At 38.4% G+C, this 20,485-nt stretch overlaps 1 protein-coding gene across 3 annotated transcripts in view; it reads right to left on the bottom strand.

Moving 5' to 3' along the window:
- MID1 (midline 1) overlaps positions 1-20,485 on the bottom strand; it is a 559,519-nt gene that overhangs the window by 225,104 nt on the left and 313,930 nt on the right. The window contains exon 1 of one of the 3 annotated variants that reach the window (XM_045525028.2): positions 11,603-11,701. The exons of the other annotated variants lie outside the window; for them this stretch is intronic. The gene's annotated coding sequence lies outside the window, so the exon portion shown is untranslated. Of the gene's footprint in view, positions 1-11,602; positions 11,702-20,485 lie in introns of those variants that run through there. 3 annotated transcript variants of the gene reach the window in all.

Below are 20,485 nucleotides of genomic sequence, written 5' to 3' on the forward strand. Positions count from 1 at the left end.
AAAAAGAAAGATTATAATCACCTAGGCTCCTTTCTTTTGTGATTTGATTTTGTTCTGATTCTCAAAGCACTGTTAAATGAAATTTGCTCTATCTTGTTAAGTATGAGATTGATGGTGGATAAGCTTTAATAGGAAATTTGAGGCTTTATGAAAACCCTTTATTAGCATGAAGCCAATCTAAGTTTTATAGCACCCCAGGGTGCCTTTTTTTGCATCTTAAAAACTGAGACAACTATGAAAACTGTATCTAGGGAAGTAAATGTGGTTTTTTCCCAGGCAGTATGGCAGTAGGTTTGCTCTTAGAAATCCATCCTACCCTTGCTAGGAGCACTGAGTGAGGAATGACCACAGAAGTAGTAGAATACAGTGTGTGATTGTAATAAGCTTAGGATCCAGCATATGAAACAGGGAAGGCAGAAAGTTACAGATGAATATAGGTATTTCTCCTTTCCAGTAAACCTAATATTTGCAACTTTGACTTTCATGGAATGGTACAATATAGGATCGATGATTTTATAACCCACTAAAGTGCTGGCCAGAGTTCATTACACATTACATGAAAGCTCTGGAAAGGGGGCTATTGCCACCTAGCTCAATAAACATTGTCAATACCACTTAAAAGGGACTGGCTTTACACCCTTTGATTGTACAGAAGGTAGTGAGGTTCAGGGGTTTCATAAAGAAATCAGTGTGTTTTGATGGAGGGAAGCTGGGCTTTGGAGTCTTACGATTCCCACAGTTTATGCCTCTTAATATCTCTGATCTTGGGTGGGATGCTTGACATCTTTAAAACCCAGTTGCCTCTTCTGTGAAATGGAAACAAACAGTCCTACTCCACAGATATTGTCAAGAAGACTGAATGAGATGGTGTACGTCCTTAACTCTGTACCTGGCACATGACACAAGTCCAGGAAACATTGGTTTCTTTCCTCTTAACGATAATGAAAGTTAGTATTTATCAAAAGCATCTCAGCCACTGTGCTGAGCATTCTACATGCTTTATCTCACTTAATCTTTACAACAGCTCCATGAAATTGGTACTGTTATGACCCCTAGTTCACAGATGAAGAGACCCAGACCTAAAAAGGTAGAGTAACTTGCTCAATACACATTCCTACTGAGCAGTAGAGCTAAGGTTCCAAAGCCAAATCTTGCTTTACCTACTGCCACTTTGCTGACTGGGAGGGGCTCAGCCCATTAAATAACTGAACAAATTTTACTAAGTACTCACTATATTTCAAGCCCTTTGTGACTTGAAGATGCAGTAACACAGACACGGCCCTTGACCTCATGAAGCTCGCAACTCAGCCTAGGGTTTCTTAACCTCAGGGCTGTCGACATTTACAGCTGGACAGTTCTCTGCTATGGAGAGCTGTCCTGTGCACTGTACCACATTGGGCAGTGTCCCTGGTCACCACCCATTAGGTATCAGGTTGTGACAGTCAAAAATGTCTCCAGGAATTGCCAGGAATTCCTCTGGGGAGGAAACTGCCGTGAATAAGAACCACTGCTCTCTGAGTACCATATTAAGAGCCTTGTGCTTAAGGAACTGGGAAATTCCTACTAAGCCCAAGGCCCCTTTAAGACACAGTTTCCCTTTAAAAAACAAACAAAAAAACCCAAATCATCTGCCATAATGTAGGGCCCGACATGTAGCTACCATCTCACCAAAAAGTCTCACATTACTCTAGTGAAGGCTTTCTTGGTGGAACTATCTCTAGTTTGGACAAGGAAGTCAGTAAGATTTGCTCTACAGAAATATGTTTCAGAGTCAACTTACGTGAAACAGATTATCCCTTAAATTAATCACAATGTTTCCCCCCAGAATTGAAAGGGACATAAAGACACAGTAGTGACTCACATTATAGTTGGGGTTGACTGTAGTTCTACAACTGGGCAGGTGAGGAAAGCCCCGAGGGGGAGGCTAGAATCAGGGCTGTTAGATTCAACATTTCAGGTTTATCACAGTATTTTCAGGTTGCCGGTGGTATTAGCCCTGGTAGGTTAACCAGTGCAATCTCAAAATCACACGGTGAAAACTTAGTTCTTGTTCCCACAGCAGAGCCACATGGATGATCCTCCTCTGTCAGGTCTTCTGGGATGCTCCCGTCTGCACTGAGACTTAGGGACCCAGGCTTCGACAACCTCACAGTTCTGCCTTTCTTTAGATATCTGGAATTCTCTTTCACCATTGAAAAGGGAAACGAGAGTGTGCGGATCGCAATGGAGGTTTTTACAAACTGGGACTAGAATTCTGATTCTCTATCGGGAAGAACTCGGGTACGTAACTATGGCTAGATAAAAGGGGGCTAGGAAATGTGTCTGGAGGGTAAGGAGAACTGTTTAGTGAACGTACACAGTCAAGCTTTGCCAATCTAGTCAAAATCATTTTCATTGCCCAAGAGCTGTACATTGTCTCATTTTCTGACTTACAAAATCAGGATATTATCTACTTTATAAAGATTCTGTGGGGACTCACGAAAGACATGTAAGCTACATTCTTCCCAAAGACTTTGAGCTATGTATGTATCTGCTATCTGAAGAATAATACACTATGCTAATTTATAGCCTCATTATGAATAGACACGTTCTTAATACCTGGCAGAAGTCCTGATGTGGTCAATCCGTTATCATTCGTTAAAGAAATGCGAATGTGCTATGTAGTATAAGTTCACGTCCCCCAGCAATGGTGTAATATTTTCTTTTGCTCTCAATGTGTGAATTATTAAAAATAAGCTAGCTACAATGTCATCATTTTTGATTATATCAAAAATGAAGGCAGAGACAGGACTGCTTCCAATCTGTGAAGTTATTTAGCATTTAATATTCCCTTTGGGAAATCAATATGGTTTGGGGGAGATTATTTATATACCACTAGCCAAGTGTGGTTTAAATAAATGCAGCGCGTTGCTAGCGCTATGTGAATGAATCTTTCAATGTCAAGACCTTACTAGTGAATAAAGAGATATAATCATAAATCAGCTAATGGGAAAATGGCTAGTAGAAATTATCTGGTCATTTTACTGATACAGATGAATATCTTAGGTTCTATTTTTTTTAGGATTTATTCAAATCATAAAAATGAATGTCTGGGCATTGCCTGCCAAGATATTAACATTTATTCATTATTTAAAATGTCTATTCTATGAAACTAATTTTATTTTAGGGGAGTGAAATGTGGGCTAGTGGTTCACACATGTATAAATAATTTGTGTTTTTTTTTTTTTTAATCCAGTGAGGTTAAAAAAAGAATTAGCTGAATGACGACAAAGTAATTCCTATTCTTAAGTAGTCAGGGTGCACTCTGCACGATTCAGGATACAAAGCAGTTTATTCCAAGCTTCATGGGGGTTTGGGGCAGAGGAAGATGGTTAGCTGGTCAGAGAGAAAAGGAGCGTTGAAGAGAGGGCCCCAGTCTCTGAGCTAAAGCACACACTGGTTCATTTCCCGTTAGGCTGCTTGACTTCTATTAGAAAACAGAAATTCTTGGGAGAAACAAGAAAGTGCAACTAAAGAGACTGACTTTTCCAAAGCAATCCTGGTAGTATTTTTGGAGTGAGAACCTACAAGCCTCACTGTGAAGAGAGAAACAACACTAGCTTTTCCCTTCTCCATTTATGTTTCTCAGACAATGGGTATGCCCTGCTTTAAGCAAGCAGAACACAGAAGCAGAAGGCTAAATTCGTCATTACATTTAAAAAGGATACCACTCTTTTTACCTCAACATTCACTATAAAATGTATTTAACAGTGACTTTTCCCTGGAGCCCAGAAAAAAATTTTGATTTATAAAAATTATTTTCACATATTGACTTTGAACAGTACGAAATTGTCAACATCCAACCATTCTCACCGGCAAAAATGGCCGTTTCTTAAGGTCCAACCTTAAGACTTAGCTTTCTGAGAACATATCCTTTGTAAGAAGTTAGCTGTGTCCTGCTGAGGAACCCTCCAATAAATTGGATGGGGAAATACTTAATGGAATAAAATCATTCAAAGGGAGTTATTTTGAGGTAATTAAAAATCTTTAATATTCTGACCTCTAGCACTCTTTGATGTGAGTTCTCAAGAAGTTTTTAACCTAAAAACTGACACTGTCTAAAAACCAACACTGTCCAACAATTAAGTGATTGACTGCATTGATTTTCAACAATAACAATAACCTAAAAGATAGTTCAGTCATTGGCGTCACAAAATAGAAAGAAGTTGTTGGCTGACAGTATCTTTCCTTTTCCAGCATTACAAGTATCATGTGAGCAATGAACTGCATGGTTGATATCACAGAGTTCAGAATCTTTTAATATCGGGGAGAGGGAACAGCAGGCTGCAGGCGGGTTAGGCGAGTTTTGCCCTTTCTGGCTCATTTGTCTAAGAAAGAATTTGGTGACTTGACAAGTTTCTGAAAGTAGAGGAAAATTATTTGAGTGAAGGCAGCCAGAAGCAGTTAGCAAATTCTGACCACCATCATAGTTGTCACCCACTGAAATTTAAACTCCAGTCCGAATTTATACAAGTGGATTCACTTACATGGTACAGAATTCACATGCTATTTATTAACTATCCCGGGGTCCCTTCTTTGGAACCCTCTACATTTTCAGATGGCATGCCATTTTGGAAGCTGTAATCCTCTTGTGACAGATTCTAAGAGCCAGGTAAACCTTCCTTATTTTGTTCGTTAGTACATTCATCTTTTAACTGCAAAGATGATTTTTATTCAAAAGACATACTTCAGGAAAGGAAGTGATAAAGTCAGAAAGTCTGGAGAAGGTTGGAGGAGGGAGTGTATGTGGGATGTGAGAAGAGAGGAAGACAGCAGATTCTTTTTTTTTTTTTAAGTGATTTTTCACTTCTAAATGAGACAACGCAATTTAACTGCCCTGAATTTATGGGTCTAACCATTGGGAAAGATTATATGTCTGGAGTCCTCTGGGGGAAAGAAGCTACCTGGCGGTCCAACATTCATGGTCAATTGTTATTACAGGTGTGGGAACTCACTGCTGGCAAAGACAGAATTCCTAGGGCAGGAAATTTAGGTGGGGCTCACTGATGGGGTGGTCGAGAGGCAGCCAAAGCTGTATGCCAGCAAAGGGTTTAGGTGGCTACGGGAGCTAGGGTTTTCAGCTCTGTCCTTTAGAAGAAAGCGGCCATCCACGATTTCTCCCTTATAGAAGTGCATGACCGATTTTATGCGCCTGCTGATTTGATTTGGCCCAGAAGTTACACCAAAATAAGCAGCAGCCCAGCTTTTCCCTGTTTAGAGTGATAAGATTGTATTTTATAGTTTTAATTAATACATTACATAAATTAATAAGTATATTAATTATTAGGCAACAATCATGTCTTTGAGATCAAAACCTGTGTATAGTGAAATAACATAGCTAACAAACGCATGAGTCCCTTCGAATGACTCTTGAGAAAAGGCTGTTACTATATTAACTGGTTAACCCATCAGTGATGAGGATAAATGGATGAGGTGGACACACACTGAATTAGTTTTAAAATACTGGGGTTTTTTTTTACTCAAGTAATTCACAGTCATTGTTGAACTACTAGAAAACCCAAGGAAGTAAATCAAAACAACTTAGGAGGTAGCCCACCTTCCAATCACTGGTAGCAATTTATTGTGTAAACTTCCAGAGCTTTTCCATTTAAATATAAAAATATTTTAAAGTGAGATTATTCTACATATACCACTCATAATCTGTCCTTTTATAGTATCATTATCATTTTTAACTGCTATGTAATATTTCACTGTATGGCTGTGTATACAACCTTACATGATTTCAGCCAATCCACTTTCGTTGGCCCTTTAGATGGTTTACAGTCTTTTGGCTCTAATATGGATTCCTACTACCAACATCAGTTCATATTCATGTTAGCAATTTGCCCAGTTACTTCCTTGGGATAAATTCCTAGAAGTAGGACTGATTGGTAATAGGATATATATTTTTATGGGTGTTTCTATACAGATGATGAAGTACTTTCCTTAAAACTTCTATTTACTTGCCATCTCACCAACTGTATCAGAGTTATTTAAGAGTTTCTAGCCAGGCCATTCCCTACTTTGGAGGAGAACAGGGCATTTTTCTGAATTTCCTTCCTTCTTTCCTCCTCTTCTTCTTCCTTCTATTCCTCGCCCCCCACCAAACACTGATCCATCACTGATCACTCTCAGGCATTGGACACCCAGTCTCCGATCACAGTAGCCATGTGTGGGAGAGTAATGATTTTCTATATTCTCCTCTTTTGCCCTCTTATGCAATCCGCATAAATATCATGGAAAATTCTAATAGGTCGGCTTCCAATCTCCCTTTGCCAGATGCTTTTCACATCCAGAAGTAACCATGTGCCTTGATTGTACTCCGGAAATATTGTCACCCTAACTGTGGGAGACAAACCAGCCATGTCCCCAACTTCCGGGTGACTGCTCAACTCATTAAGTAGCTCTTCCTCTTTTCTCCCCCTCAGTGACGATTCTGTGGCACCTCTTCCCCACACCTCCACTCCCTGACCCAGGCCCAAAGCAGTGGAGAGACGAAAGCACATGGGTTACGCAGAACAATCTTTCAACGCCCTTCCTACCTTATGTCAGACTCTCTAGTGTGTTAATGAGCTATTTTCATGACCGTCTAAGAAGCCAGGATGAACAAGTCTTCTTGTCAAGGAAAGTGACAGTCCATTAACGAGAGTTTTCTGTATCGTCGTAAGTAGAAAGCCCCCAAGTAACTATTAAATTAGCGAGAGGAACTTCAGAGCTCAGTCTATGCCCAGAATGGTCTGACAAGTTTCAAATTATTAATGGACCTCTTTCAAGCTCCTGTGATGTTTGAGCTTTTACAATGACTATTAAAGTCCAACAAACCGCTCCAATAATTATAAATTAATAAAACACATCGAGCTGTACGTGATGTGAAACGTGATTTAAACACTCCCAACCATACTGATCCCATATACAATATTAGGAGCTTAGGAATTCAGGCCATGCCTCTTTCAAGTGGCCCCAAATAAAATAACACTGTATTTAAATTGTGGTTTTCTTCTCTTTTCATGTATTTCCCTTCTGGGACAGAAAAAGAAAGAGTAAATGTCAGGATCATTGAGTCGATGAGGCAAAGGGTCAAGATGCAGTAGAGAGTATATGAAGATTTGCACTGAAAGTGAAGTTCAACTGAGTTACAGTAGCACGTCCTTATGAAAGTACCTTCTCTTTCTTTTCTACACTTCAATGACTTTGTGAATGATTTAACTTAGTGGTTCTCAACCAGGAGTGATTTTACCTTGGAGGGGACATCTGACGCTGTTTGGAACATGCTTGGTTGTGATAGCTGGGATGGAGGTCCACTGGCACCTGATGAGTGGAGACCAGGACCAGGGATGCCACCACACAGTCCTGCCATGCCGTGGACAACCTCTCATGTCAGAGAATTACCAGCCCTAAATGTCAACAGTGCCAAGGCTGAGCAACTCTGATTTAATGTACTTCAAATTCAGTTTGTTAGATTCAAAGTTGATATCTGAATTATCATTTCAAGGATTATCAGCTGTGAGAACATGTGATCTCAAGATTCAACTCTAGCCTAGATTATAGGGAGAAGTCTTCGATTTCTTCTTCAGGAAACTTCTATAGAGGGATAGTGCCTCAGTAACATTGGAGTTCTGAAAGACAGTTGTTGAGGAAAGAAACTACAAGAAACTATGAAGAGGAAGAATGAGAAATGTCCCCTTTCTCTTCAGGAAACCACTGGATACATTTTTAGGTTGGAGAAAAAATCATGTAAGGTTTGGTTGCTTTACTTTGTCATTTCATTCTAATTATCAGGTGAGGGGTTAAGGAGGATTCCTATTGGAAATTTTTCTTTCAGATCAGCTGAAATCTTCTGCAAGGCTGACAGAACAAGAGACCACTGTATGGTGAGACTGGAGCTCGGTGGTTCTCAAAGTGTGGTCCCCAGATCAGCAGTGGCTGCATCACCTGGGAACTTGTTACAGATGACATTATGAGGCCCCACTCCAGACGTACTAAATCTGAAACTGACGGTGGGCTTACTGTGATTGACCACGTCTCCTAGGTGATGTCAACAACAAGTCCAAGTTCAAAACAACTTTAGCTAAAAAAAAGTGATGGTGGGATAGAGAAGATGTAGAAAAACAGACGATTTCTTAAGAAAGTTCTAGGTTTGTGTTACTCAAGAAGAATTCACTATATTCCCTTAACCTCAACAACTTAATTTAAAAATACAAAATCTGAATGCTGAAGAGGGTGTGGAGAAAAGAGAACCCTCCTACACTGTTGGTGGGAATGTAGTTTGGTGCAGCCACTATGCAAAACAGTATGGAGATTCCTCAAAAAACTAAAAATAGGGTTCCCATATAATCCAGCAATTCCACTCCTGGGCATATATCCAGAGAAAACTAATTCAAAAAGACACATGCACCCCAATGTTCATAGCAGCACCATTTACAATAGCCAAGACATGGAAACAACTTAAATGTCCATCAACAGATGACTAGATAAAGAAGATGTGGTATATTTATATGAGGGAATACTACTCAGCCATAAAAAAGAATGAAATAATGCCGTTTACAGCAACATGGATGGACCTAGAGATTATCACACTAAGTGAACTCAAACGAAGACAAATACCACATGATATCACTTATATGTGGAATCTAAAAAAGTGACAGAAATAAACTTATTCACAAAACAGAAACAGGCTCACAGACATAGAAAAGCAAACTTATGGTTACCAAAGGGGAAAGGTGGGGAGGGATAAGCTAGAAGTTTGGGATTTGCAGGTACTAACTACTATATATAAAACAACAATGTCCTACTGTATAGCACGGGGAACTATATTAACTATCTTGTCATAATCTATAATGAAAAAGAATATGAAAAAGAACAGATCTATATGTGTAACTGAATCACTTTGCTGTACACCAGAAACTAACAACATTGTAAATCAACTATACTTCAATTTAAAAAATACAGAATCTTGATTTGGCGGTTTTCACTTAGAATCTTGTCTCCAGTGCATCTAGTGATCTCATGAATATGTAGACTTAAAGTTCACTAGTTGAGATGGTCCATTTAGTAAGTTTCGGGCCAGGGGCGATGGGGACCCTCTCTTCCTGGACACATTCAGTCTTTTCGTGATTAAAGAGGGAAATGGTTAATTCTTCCTATCACATCTGCATTCATCTCCATGTCAAGCTCTGAAAAAAACGTCATCATTTATGTTGGCATTTTTGCACCTTGTGACAACAGGACTTGGAGTGCAGAGGGAAGGAAGTGCCCAGTTTCCAGTTACTACCATAGGCACTGCCCTGGTTTAACCATTCTTTCTTCCCAGGGGCACCACTGTACTTAGAACACTTGGAATTTTCTGCTCTGGCAGAATTCCTTCTGACAGATTCCAGAGCAAGATGCTTTCTCTTTGCATTTTGAAAAGACTACTTTTAGAAGAAAATGAAAGTACAATTCAGGGAGTGGGGAGGGGAAAGCCTTCTTTTGTGCCAGTCCTTGGCAAGTAAACACCCAGAAACACTCATCATCATGCCAGCAGCCCAGCCCGGGAGAAACACGCCTTTCTGCAAGTGAAGCTCAGGTTGAAGTTGATGGGAGATGGCATGAAAGACCCTCAATTCTAAAGAAGCCCTCAGCGAGGTGACCATGGAGCTGGGGAATCTACACAGATCACAGGGCCTTCATGCTCAAAAGAAGAATCCCTCTTCTAAGAAAATCTTTGACAGTTGCTGAGATCTTGTGTGGAACTAGCACACAATTCATGAGCAATCTATCTTTGTTAATTGAACCTGGAACATTCTACCACGGTTTGCGTTTCCATTGTATTAGCAGCGTTGAGTATTTAACTGTAGCTCATGTTTCTAGAGAGCCAAGGATAAAAGTCAGTCACAGATAACATGCCAATAACCTCATTTATAATACTCCCAACATAATGGAAAGAGGGTAAAAATGAAGCCATGTCTGGTAGGGCTTGAAAGATTTGCTATCCAAGGAGCCTGCCAAGACGTGAGCATAAGGGAACAATATCATCAGATCTAAGGGGGAAAAAAGCTACTAAAGCAATTAGTGATAATACAGAGAATGCCAAGCTTTCACTAAATAAAACTCTATCATTAAAATATGACAAATTCAAAAAAGTGTTTATTGTTCTAATTTTATCTAATCAAGACACAATAGTCTCCTGTGTATACAGTGTGTATTGCAACTTTTAACACGCTAATTTAATTGGCACGTGCTGGAAAGTTGGTTTTCTCCCCCTCAAAAATGAAGTTAGATGTTGAGGTTTTCTCGTGTTAAATACGGTATTTTCTATATACATATGCATACGAATAGACAGACTTCTCTGTAGTCAGAACTAAAGGACAGCTTTCTACAGTGTGAATTAAAGAGTAATTAATCCAATACCGTACACAAAGGACTGAGTAATAACAGATGTAAAAGGTCTGTATGTTCCAACCTTCGAGACAAATTCATATAAAGTATATTTTTGTGAGCTTCTGGCTTACCAGATCTCAAGATACAGCCTTCTTTGCTAATGTTTCAACAACATCAATCAATCGACAAATGTTTTCCGTGGTCATTCGGTGCCCCAAACACAGAATCAAATTTCCTATCACCCAAATTCAACTTGGAAATATAACGATTATGGGGGCAAAAGACTTCCTTAACATACGATGCTGGCAAAAACCAAGAATTGCTTTCTTGGGCAAAGGAGATTAAATCTAAAAACATATCTTTCTGAAAAGTAAGGCCAAATCGATTGTCTTGCACTCAAAACAGAATACTTTCTTTTGTAGGGCACAGGCTTGCTATTTCAGGGATTATGCAGAGAAATGTTTTCAAATTGCCACCCACAGAGTTTTTCGGCCATATCTTTAGACCTCTGTGCAAATGCAAGGTTAAGAAAAATATTTTATCCTATGCCAGGTACAATTTTAAAAGTAAGCACATGGCTGTGTAAAAATCGTATCAAAGGTGATGCTTCTTGTCCAGAGTTGGGAGAAAGGCGACATAAATTTCTCAAAAGCTCCTTCTAGTTCCAGTATTTTCTTTTGCCCTATAAAAGGGTACACTCCACTGGCTTATCCCACTGAAGTACATGCTGCTATTATAAACATATAGCAAATTATATAAGCAAATGTGAATTTGGAGTCTCAAAAATTCCATTAGGTATATACTATATGATCCGGATATTTAGTAATGCTGACCACTTATTTATTAATCAACTAGAGATGATAAATCTTTACAATAGTCCTCAAGTACACAAAGGACCATGCCCCCGGGGTAAATAAAAATCTAAGACAAACAGGAATTAGTCAATTGTTCTCTCCCACCAAACCAGCCTCGAAGGCAGCAAAAACACCTTCCCTGGTTGAGAAACATCCTGTAGTTTAAGCTGCAGGGTTAATGAGTATCAGCCCTCATGGGGAAACTGAAATTTATCTTATCATGCTAGTTTTTATTACTTATTTACTTATTTAAGCAGAAAAAGAATTTCTGAGATGACTGGAGAGCTAGCTCAGAAAATGGACAGGAACAAAGGGAGGCTAGGCAGTCAGAAACCCAGCCCAATTCATACCTCGAATTCAGTTTTTCTAAGGATGAATCCTCACAGCACCCTGCGACACTGTGAGCCCTCGTTAGAAACGCAGAAGCTGTTGTTTCTCGAAAGTGTAACTGTCCTTTTCTTGCCAGTTTCCCCCACGCCCCCAACCTTATCAGAAAGACTGTGTCCAGATTGAAGATTTAAAGAACCTCTTAAAGGGGTTTGCTGAAGTTGAGGATATAAAGAATGGATGGAGGTGTAATGGTGCCCTCTGCTGGGGAGAATCAGTAATGCTGCCCAGGAAGTTTCCTACTGGGGCTGAAGTAATTTTGGGGGGCGGCGGGGAGGGGGGGCAGGGAGCTCAAGGGTGTTTCTGGAACACAAAGTCCTGAGAAGTACTCTGCAAAAAAGTAGTTGCAAAACCCCAAACCACATGAAATTAGCTTGATTCTGAGTTGACAGTGGAATTTGAAACCAGCTGTATTTCATCCTAAAATGTTAGCGCTATAAACCCTTCATCAAACCTGGAGACAATTATTTTCTCGCTATCTGGACAAGACCACATTTCTAGCGGCTGAATTTTTCCAGGGCAGATTCTGCGTTCCCATTTTCCTTTTGGAGAGCTCCCCTCTCGCAGACTTGTATAAACAAGCTTCACTCGAGAATGAAGGATGCTATGACATTCAGCTTTATTCAACCCTCTGTGATGCCCCTACTAAAAATCATAACAGGAATTGTTACAAAACACACACATCACATTGGCATTCCCAGGCTTCTGAGAAATACACAGTAAGGCCAAAAATTGATTTTAAAAGAGTCATTTGAGAAAGTTTAAGAAAACAGTGGTATTTCATTAAAGGAGTAGTTTCTTTACTTCATTTACCAGTTCTGGATCCACAGTCAAAATATCTAAACTACCTATAACTTAAAACAGGTAAAAGGAGGGAGGGTATAGCTCAGTGGTAGAGCTTAGCATGCACGAGGTCCTGGGTTCAATCCCCAGTACCTGTATTTAAAAAAAAAAAAAAACAGCTAAAAATTACTAAGGGGCAGCAAAAGGAGACAGCTGAAGCACACTGCATGCTGATTGAACTTTTGGTAAAAAGCATACTGTTGGCTTGAGTATCTTCAATGATGTCTGCTAATCAATGAGATATTAAGGAATCATCTGTTTAAACAGAAGTGATGAGTAAAAGAGACAAAATACAATTGTTTCAAGGAAACAAAAACCTTCGTCTCCTGGCTTAGTGTGTTTTTCTTTCTCGTTGTTGCTGTTTGTTTTAAAGCTGGAGCTATGACTAGACAACCGAAAACCATGGCTTTGGCTGGGTACATGAATGATTAAGAGATCATCCATTCAGCTATACACCTGTGAGGCCAGCGTGCATAGGGCCCTGTGCTTTAAAGGATCCCACGCTCGGTTTAATGCTCTGCAATCGCCATCCTGAAATTCTTAATTTTTAAACAAAGGGCCCCGCATTCTCATTTTGCAGAGGGCTCTGCAGATTGTGTAGCCTGTCCCCATCCATATGCTTATTCAGTGTGTAGTTGGGAGCACTGTCAGAATAAGATGCTGGCCTTCCTGGGGAGCACAGGGATGTCCAACATGATGCTCTTGCTGAAGGAGCTTATTTAGAGTCTAAGAAAGGAGGTAAGACATGTCCAAGGACCTTGAGAACATGCAGCCAAATAGCATAATTCAGTGAGAGAGGCCTGGGTGCTCCTCCGTTCACAGGACAACGGTAAGATCACTTCCAGCTGGGAAAACCCAAAATGCCTCATGAATGGGGTGTCATTGGAACTGGGACTTTCAAACAGATTCTTAGTACTTATTTCTCTGTAGGAAAATATAAAAATAGAGGAGTTTTCCTTCTTGCCATCGAGTCCACTTTGTGGTTTTATTGTTCTCTGAAGTCACCTTGTTGACTTTGGAGTTTTAATCATAGGATTCCATTGACTGTTTTGTTTGTTTTTAACTAATGAAGTATGGCCTTCTAGAGAAAATACCTTTAAATTTTTAAAATAGTTTTAATTTTTAAAAATGGGGGGGCAGGTGCAATCTGAGTGTCTGTTGGCAAACTGCGCTGGAGATGGCCGATGAAACCAACGAGGAGCGCCACTTTCTGTGGGGGTTGCTCCCAGCGCCCCACGGTTTTGAGGCGGCGGCTGGGAGCTCAAAATCTGTAGTACCACATAAGTGATTCAGGACACACCTCCCCCCACAGGGTGGGTAAACCCTCTCATCTTACTACAAAAGAAAGCAATGCTCTTTCTCCTCCCAGGGACGACATCACTGTGACACTGAGGATGCCAAACCTCTATCTAGAAATCCAACCGCATCCACTTCAGGGCCTTCAAGAAGCCCAGCACATAAAATCCGGCACCAAAGCTCTAATTCCTCGTACCCAGAGGTCCAGACTCTCAACTTCCACAAGCGCCTTCCTAGCAAACACTCTGCTTAAGAGATTTGATTTTGAGGAAAGCGAAGTGAACGCAATAGTATTCTCTGAGGTCTGACGTAAAAATGACGCATGTATTCTATTCCATAGGCATAAAGCTGCATGTGTGCAATTTTTAAAAAAAATTATTTTTAGGATATATTTTACCATATTAAATATTCAATATTAAAAGTGAATTTAAAACACCTTTGTATATTAATGGACACAACCACATGGCATACTTAGGGTTAATACTCTTTGAAAAAGAAGAATGTATTGTACAAAATAGTCAATAAACCTAGCCAAGTACGCAAATATTTTTTTTCTTTCCTGCATGGTTTCATCGTTACTCAGTACGTTCTCTATTTCTAGAATTTAGCCTCCTTGATTCTTAGTGGAACAATGAAGAAGTTTAAATAAATCCACTACGTGTTTTCAAGCCTCTGATTGTGGATGAAGGTCTATAAGCAAGGTACTAGATGATAAATTACATATTCTGAGATTTTTCTTTCAGTCTTGATTTCTCAACTAGACATTGAAACCAGAACCAGATACTCTCTGGATATCAACTAAGCAGCATCTGTCATTTCTTATAAATTTCTTGTCCCATATAATACAATTAAAAGAATTCTCATTATTTTTAGAAGCTTATTTAATAATCTAATTCCCCATGAGAGAAAAACAGTCAACATTTAAATCAAATTATTTACTTGTACTTTGTGACAAAATCAAGGCAGAAAAGGAGGCATTTTTAACACTGAAGGTTTTATGAGTTACGTTAAGATTGCAGGTCAGGGATTTTGGGTCTTCAGTCTGCAATATAAAGTTTAGTTGAGTATTTCTTTCTCTGAGGAAAAGAACAGAATAATAAAGATACATGTGACTAAAACTCAACAGCCAAGCCTACTTGAATGAAACCACCGTCTGGCAGAATTTATGAGAGAAAAATAACCTCGTGTAAGCAGCAGTTGGCTTTAGAAAGGGGTGGCATAACAGAACCAAATCCAAGAACAGCAAGGTTTACCTTTGCCCTCATTTCCCATCTTAAGAACTGTGGCAACATCACATGTTTCCAACTTGAGCGTCCTGATCCTTATAACCAGTATGCGTTGGCATTCTGGTAACTCGCTGACCCACATTTTTGGTGGCCAAACTGTGGTTAGTGTGGGCCAAGTAGCCAGGAATTGCTGACTCAACTCTTTCTGAAGGTTGTGGCTCCACAGGAACCAGTGGGCAATGGTCAGATTCGTCTTCTGTGCCTGTAGCACGTGACAGTGGGAGTGAGAAGGGATACAATTAGCAAATGGGACAAGACTCCTTTCTGGGTGCCAATGGAACGCTCAGAAGTTCTGACACAAAGAACTAGGTCTGCAAACCAATCTCCATTTACGGCATGTCTCTGTTACATGGCAGAATGAAGGTTTATGCTGTTTCTAGTTCATCATTCTTTTCAAACTCCCTTGTGAATTACGAAGAACTTGCTCATCAGAGCTATGTGTCAATCTGGCTCAAGTAGAGAGGATTTTGCAACTTCTTTGAACACGTGAGAGCATCATCATTCTGTCTAAAGCAGTGCTTCTCAATGTGTGGTCCCCAAACCAGCAGCGGCAGCTGGGGGGCAGTTAGATAAAAATGTAGCAGATTCCCAGGCTCCATCTCAGTCCTACAGAATCACAATTCTGATGCTCAGTCCCAACAATCTGCGTTTTACCAAGCTTTCCATGTGACACTGTTGCACACTTAACTTGAGAACCACTGATCTAAAGAATCACGGCAGAGGTGACTTCTATGAGGGTAAAGTGTCGGCTTCCCAGGGGAAATGGGCTGCTTGCTAAAGTGTTAGACCAGGGGCACTTCAACTTGTTTTTTATGCATGAAATCAGACCACTCTAGTTTAGTTGAAGAAAATAAGCCATCTGCTCCCTCGAATGCTATCATTTGGTTTGATCAAATTTGAGTTGGCAAAGATTTCCCTAAAACCCCCAAGCACAAGATATAATTTGTATTACCAACTAGTAATTTTTTGGACCATTCTCCAGAAACTGTTGTTGGTTTCTGTGTAAGCAGAATGTTTACTTTCTCCTTGAAATACAGTTTTCCAAATTTATAGGCCCAAAGAATTTTACAGTTGGGACAGATCTTTAAAATTCATCAACATATATATTTTTTTAACCCAGGAAGAAATTCGGGTCACCAGATAAAGACTAAGAGTTTACGCACAGAAATCTTCATGGGTTAAATGAGAGTAGGTGGCCGGCTGCTAAACTATAAATTCCTCTATTGGAATCTGAAATCAAGGATCACATCTTAATTCATCTCTTCTCTCCTCTTCCACATCACAGTTCCTGGGACAGTGTTGGCACAGTTCAATAAACGTTTTTTGAAAAATGATATGAAATAAAATGTGTGTTCCTTTTTTCCTTGCTCCTACAGGAGTGAAAAAAGGCATTTTCTTCCAGTCTGCCAGAAGGGATGAGTGAAGATGAAAAACTACTTCAGTTTCTATTAAATAATAGGTTACTTCATTTAAGCTACCAACCTCGTTGCCTGTGATCGTGTAAAATGGATTCTATTAACAAGAGGCCCAGGACAACGACTGGGAATTCTCAGGACTGAGATCTGCTGGAAAGGCGACGTGGAGATGTTTGTGCAGCACATGCTCACTGCTATGTCTGGCCCAAGTCAATTTTACTTAGCACCATAAAAACAGACTTAGCTTATGATATTTTAAGCATCTTAAACAAAGCAAGATTTATGCTATTGGGTACGACTTTGGACCTTCCACCGTACCAGGTTTTCCACAGGTCTGGAGAGGCAAGAAACTGTTTCTTTATGCGTCGCAAGTGCAAAGTGGGAAGCCCCCTCCTTCTCCCTTCTAATATCACCAGGAATGAACAGGCAGCGTGTTTCCCATAATTCAGCAATAACTGGGCTATTATTCTTTAATGCTTCAGTTTATTAATGTAACCACTGTGTCATTCCTACCATGCCCATGTAATTAAATTACCCGACAGACACTTGATATGAAGCTCTCAATCCTCACAAAAGCCCAGACTTTCTATGCCCCTTTGTGAGTCCCTAATGAATGAGTGGTACAGACACTTCTGTCATCCACGTTCACTCACTGTCCTCTCTGACTGCTCTCCTGTGTCACAAGGGCTTGCTCCTGCAGACAAACTGGGAACCGTTCAAAAGCGGAGGGTCACGTTTCCAACAACAACAAGCACTAGGCATGCTATCACCTTCCTTTCTCTTTGTCTGGCTAAACCAGAGGCTGACCAAATTAAATTCCAAAGCCACCACCCGCGTGGATCAACAGTACATTCTTAAACCTTGGCTACTGAATGCTAAACCCTCCTTAGGTCATGAGTATAAATGGAAAAAATAAACTGAAAAAAAAAATTAAAGCCATTACTGTGTCCATCCAAATATACGCCATCTTGTGACCTTCTGAAAAGGAAAACAGTTTAAACTTAAAAATTAAGTGTTTAACTTTCACATTTTGCAAATGGAGCCAGAATAATGAACCCACGTGCTATCCTAATCTAGCTTGTGAAAAGGTACTTGTGATTATTAACAAAATAATGGTTTTTCTAAATCACTCAACTGTTCAAGTTGTTCATTTCAAAGCACGACTTACTCTAAATGTTGTAGAACTTGGACATGAACTCTTTAAAAGACTGTACAGTAGGACTTCTTTTATTTCTAGAAATAGCACTTTAGAGACACTAGATGTTTCTCTAGATTTTAAAAAAACATTTTGCACCTAACAAAATGTAACACAATTAGCTTAGTAAATATTTGTTATTAGGATAGTCAGATTTGAATGCAAATCCTGACACGTGATTTTTGAATATTTAAATTAAATGCTTTATACATGGCGGGAAGAATATGAGGAAATTTAATTGTATAGGAATAAAAATTGAGATCTAATCTCAAAAACAATTATTTTGCTTCTATAAGAAGCATCAAAGCGAAGCATATGATGCCCAGATTTAGGAAATTAGAAATGTTCCAACCAACCAATCTTTGAGATCAGATATTTGTGAAAAAAAAAAACACATCTTACTGGAATCTAAGTAATTTAAACATGGTTAAAATCTGAGTAACAATTACTCTATTACTTTGCTCCTTAGTGTTGAAGTTTGTTATCTATATGTGACTAATACAACTTTAATTTATGCGCTGTCTCAAGTACACAGGTACACAAGAAAAAAATCAAGTTTAAATCTTGAAAATACTCGAGATGAAAAGAATACTTGTAGTTATTAATAACTATTCTTTCTGTTAGTCTCAAAGGAAGGCAATAAAGGCATAAGAAAACATCAAAAACAGAGAAGACAAATAGAAAACAAATAGCTGGGTAGTAGACCTACCTTTAACAATACTGATAATTACACTAAGTATAAAGGGATCAAGCACCCCAATTAGAAGGCGGAGAGTGTCAGACTGGACTAATATATATAGATCTATAAAATTATATGCTGTGTAGATGAGATGACTTTAAACAAAAACACAAAAAGCTAAATGTAAGAAGACAGAAAAAGATATACCATGCAAATACTCAGCACAAAAAATTGGCAGGGCTATACTAATGTCACTCACGTAAGATAGTCAATGAATATTGCTATAGGAACATTTCATAATGACAAAAGGGCAAATTGTCAGGATGACGTAACAATATTAAATGTGTATGTATTTAATAAGATAGCTTCAAATTAAATGAAGAAAAAATGCCAGAACTAAAGAAGGAAAAGACAAATCCATGCTCATAGTTGTAGATTTTTATACTTCCTTTTAAGGAGCAGATAAAAAACAATTAGACAAAAAAAAAATCAGGTCTTTAAAAAAAGCCCCAAATATTTGAAAACTAAACACACTGCTAAATAATCCATGAGTAAAAGAAGAAATCACAAGGAAAATTAATAATTTGAACTGCATGGAGAAGAAAGTTGAATGTATCATAAATTGTGAGATGAAGCTAAAACACTGCTTAGAGGGCAATTTGTAGAGTTAAATGTTTATAAAAGAAGAAAAGTTTAAAATCAGTGATCTACATTTACACCTTACATAGCTAAAAAACAGCAAATTAAACCCAAAGTAATGGAAAGAAGGGAAAAAAAAGATAAAAGCAGTAAAACAATAAAATAGCCAATAAACAACAGCTATTTAACAAAGCTGAAAATTGATTTTTTTAACCTACTAATAAAATTCACAAACTTTTGGCAATACTGATCAAGCAAAAATAGAAAATATGAATCATCTATATCAGAACCTAACATTCTGCAGGCATCAAAGAAATAAAGTAACATTGTAAGCAATTTTATGCCAATGATTTTGATAACTTAGTTGGAAGGGACAGCTGTGTAGAAAAACACAAATTACTAAAACTGACACAAGATAAAACAGAAAATCTTAATAGTCTTACATCTATTCAATAAACTGAATTGAAATGAAAATTCTTTTCCCAAAGAAAACATGAGGCCCAGAGGGTTTTACTAGTCAATGTTATCATACATTTAAAGAAAAAATACTGCCAATTTTACAAACTCTTTCATAAAATAGACGAAGAGGAAATGTTTTTTGAACTCATTTCATGAAGCCAGCAGAAATCTGATTTAAAAAATTGAGAAAGCAAATATAGTATAAGAAAATAAAATCACTAATCAATATCCCTCATGAAGATAGGCATGGATGTCTTGAACTAAATGTTGGCAAATCAGGCCCAGCAACATATAAAAAGCATAAGACATCACAACCAGGTATATAAGGTTAAGACTTAAAACCAATCAACCAATATAATTCACAGCATTAATAGCAAGATGGAGAAAAACCATATGATCAATTCAATAAAGGCAGGTAAGAAACTTTATAAATAAAATTCAACATCCATTCAATGATGTAAAACTCTATAAATCAGGAATTGAAGGCAACTATCTAAACCTAATAAAGAGCATCTATGGAAAAACCTACAGTTGACATACTTTCTTGTGAAATATTTGAACACTTTCTCCCAAGATTAGGAACAAGGCAAAAATGTCTGCTCTAAGCACTGATATTCAACCATGTACTGGACCTACAGCCAGGGCAATAAAGCAAGAAAAATAAATAAAAGACATGAAGATTTAAAAGGAAATAAACCTATCCTTTTTTAAAAACTGCATGACTTTATACAAAAAATTGAGGAAACCACAAAACAACTGCTTAAACTAATAATTACATTTAACAAAGTCATAGAATGCAACATTAATATAAAAATCAACCATATCTTATGTAACAGAATAAAATACAGGGAACTGATTTAACTAAAGATATGCAAGACCTAGATTGCAAACTAAAATACTGCTAAGATATTTTAAAAGATAGGAATAAATGGATAGATATACCACAGTTATTGCTTGAAAGATTCAATACTGTTAAGATGTCAATTCTCCTCTAATTGATCTGTAGATTCAATGCAATTCCTGTTAAAAGCCTC

This window comes from Camelus bactrianus, chromosome X (assembly GCF_048773025.1).
Source record: "Camelus bactrianus isolate YW-2024 breed Bactrian camel chromosome X, ASM4877302v1, whole genome shotgun sequence".
Taxonomy (NCBI): domain Eukaryota; kingdom Metazoa; phylum Chordata; class Mammalia; order Artiodactyla; family Camelidae; genus Camelus; species Camelus bactrianus.